This window comes from Lemur catta, chromosome 13 (assembly GCF_020740605.2).
Source record: "Lemur catta isolate mLemCat1 chromosome 13, mLemCat1.pri, whole genome shotgun sequence".
Lineage (NCBI taxonomy): Eukaryota > Metazoa > Chordata > Mammalia > Primates > Lemuridae > Lemur > Lemur catta.
In genome coordinates this window covers 9,160,364-9,163,599 of record NC_059140.1, presented here as the reverse complement: position 1 = coordinate 9,163,599, position 3,236 = coordinate 9,160,364, and the positions used below count along the sequence as shown (strand labels likewise).

The 3,236-nt window shown below is 36.6% G+C and overlaps 1 pseudogene; it reads right to left on the bottom strand.

The window, feature by feature from the left end:
* Window positions 1-836: 836 nt before the first annotated feature.
* On the bottom strand, window positions 837-2,679 carry LOC123649039 (annotated as a pseudogene).
* Between the last annotated feature and the right edge of the window lie 557 nt (window positions 2,680-3,236).

The window sequence follows — 3,236 nt, the reverse complement described above, 5'->3', positions numbered from 1 at the left end:
CTAGGATCATTGGACCCAGACATTGGAGGGGTCAAAGGAGCTAATATGTTTTACTGGCAGAACAGCAAGCACCTTCCTTTTCCAGTCACCACAGTTTCCTCAGTGGATGTTCATTGTAGGACCAGCAGGGTCAATATGGGTAATAGAGTAATAATAAAGAAAGCTGTCTCAGGCTAGGACACTGAAAGCTACCCATGCTACACATTCCACATTTAACACTCATTCTGCCAATAACAGATGCCATGGAAATAATTCTCACAGCTGGGAAGATGGGATCCTTTTAAAAAAATTTTAATATGATTACTAATGATAAATGATGTTTTTTCTATGTAAACCAAACCCTAGATATTTTGTTATATGATATTTCCTACATGAAGAACAAAAGAAAACAAAATATGTTAGAGAATTTCTTCTCCCTACTGAAAATGGGAACTCACAAAAAAAGAGTTTGCTCATATGCTGAATTTAGCCATTGCTGTGCCAAAGGAGTCTTGAGAGAGTAACACTGGATCCTAAAGAAGTGCTGTGCAACAGACCATGAATTGGAACACATATTTCATGTTGATAGTTCTAGGAGAGATCTTATCCTTACACTTCTATTTGGTCACCATATTAGGTAAGAAAAAAGTAAGCTGGGGGTGGGGGAAGAAAAGAGAAAAGAAAAAAAAGAAGTAGAAAGAGACTGATCATAGGAGAGAACAAGAAATAAAAAAGAAGGCAGGTGACTTGTCTGCCCAACTTTGGCTCTATGGTCCTATGAGCCAAAATGCATACTTGGTGATATGGTATCACAGGAAAAGGAAAAAAGGGGTAAACAGAGAGTTAAGGCCATGGTGTTAATTTCTTTCCTATACGAAGACAGCATTTTAAGGACAAAAGTCTGCCTCTTGTAACATAATGTCATAGTCCAGATGAGATAGTTTCCTTGGAGGGAAGTTGGTGAGAAGTTCAACATGTTCATTCGGATATCCTTTACACTGGACATGCTTTACCAAAGCTAGCAGTTTAGCTTGCTCTGGATGTATGATGTCTCCCCTTTTTTGATCTGGATACCACATCAGCTGTGCTTATGGTGCATTTACATCTACCCCTTCCACTCTATTCCATCTGATTTTTCAGGTGACATCTCTAGTATATCTGAATTCACAACTGATAATGCTTGGTGGTTTCTGGCTGTTCCAGGCTCAGTTCTGGCAAGGGGCTGAGTTAATGGCTTTCTGTTCTCTTTTCTGTGCCTCCAAATCTTTACGGGGAAACTTTCTGGACTTGGCAAGGTTTTCTACATTATCTTCTTCGTTGGAGCCACAAACATATGAATTCCTCACTGCCAGAAAAAAGTTCAGATTCAGATTCTTCATCAGGGTGGCTACCTTGTTTTGTCTGTATTGAATCAAAATCTGTCTCTTGCAAGGAGCCTGTGATGGGAGCTTCTAGCTGGATGGATGTCTTCACTTGCATCTATAAGACTCTCTGAATGGGCACATTTTTGGGGAGACTGCTAGAAAGTCCAACCAGTTGCCCATGTTCACCTAGAAATCCTGTCACTTGGTCCAAGAAAGAGGATATATCTAATTGGTGGCACTCTGTTAGCTTCTGACCTGTCCATGGTTCCAATATGGAAATGGGAAATCGCCTAGTTTATACAACTGTATGTATTACATCTCTGGGCTTCTTCACTGTCATGATAAACCTATCCTGGCTGATTTTCAATGGTGGTTTTTGTCTTGTCTGGGTGAGTCTTAAATTTACCATGTATCAATATTTGTTAGTGAATCTGTATTATCTTTGTATGACAGAAGCACTTTTGTGATTTGAATGTAATTTTTGAAAAGCTTGACAACTATTTTCTTCTTTTAAAATTTTAATTAGTAAAACATAAAATTTATGATCTTAAGTTTATTTACATGTACATTTCAGGAGTAGTAAGTATATTTACATTGCTATGCACAAGGTCTCTAGAAATTTACATCTTGCAAAACTAAAACTCAATACATATTAAGTAGCAACTGCCCATTTTACCCTCTCTCCAGCTCTTGACAAACTTCTTTCTACTTTCTATTTCTATGAGTTTGACTACTTAAGATACATCATATTAAGTGTAATCATACACTATCTAACATTGTTACTGGCTTATTTCAGTTAACATAATAGCCTCACGGTTTGCTTTTATCATAGAATGTGCCAAGATTTTCCTTTTTCTTTTTTTTTTTTTCCTGTGATTTTTTAAGACAGACAGGCTCTCATTCTGATGCCTGGGGTAGAGTGAAGTATGTCATCATAGCTCACTGCAGCTTCAAACACCTGGGCTCAAGTGGTTTTTCCTTCCTCAGCCTCGTGAGTATCTGGAACAGTAGGTGCACATGACTATGTTTAGCTGATTTTTCTATTTTTTTTGTAAAGACGGAGTCTCACTGTGTTGCTCAGGCTGGCCTTGAACTCCTGGCCTCAAACAATTCTCCTGCCTTGGCCTCTCAAAGGGCTAGGATTAACAGGCATGAGCTACTGCACCTGGCCTAAGATTTTCTTTTTGGATGCTAAATAATATTGCATAGTCTATATACCATATTTTTTTAATGTGTTCATCAATTGAAGGCCATCTGGGTTGCTTATGCCTCTTGGCTTTTGTGAATAATGTTGAAATGAACATGGGTGCACACATACCACTTCCAGATTCTGCATTGAATACTTTGGATAGATACTCAGAGATGGGATTTCTGTATCATATGCTAATTTTAATGTTTAATTATTTAAGGAACCCTTATACATTTTTCAAAGTGTCTACAATATTTTTCAAAACCAATATTTCAAAAGGGTTCCAATTTCTATACATCTTTGACAAGGTTTTTATATCACCCATTCTGAGTGTGAGATGATATTTCAATGTGATTTTGCTTTGCATTACTCTAAAAATTATTAATTTTGAGTATCCTTTCAAATGTTTGTTGGCCATTTGTGTATCTTCTTTGGAAAACTATCAGTTAATTCTTTGTCCATTTTTTGATCAAGTTATTAAGTTTTTATTGTTGAATTTTCAGTTGTTTATACTAATATATTCTGAATATTAACTCCTATAATGTCAATGTTTTACAAATGTTTTTACCCATTTAGTATGTGGCATGCTCTCTCCACTAAATCTTTCCTTTGATGTATAGAAATTCTGAAATTTGCTTAAGTCCGATTGTTCTCTTCTTTTCTTTGTTGCTTTTGCATTTGATGTGATATCCAAGAAAACAGTG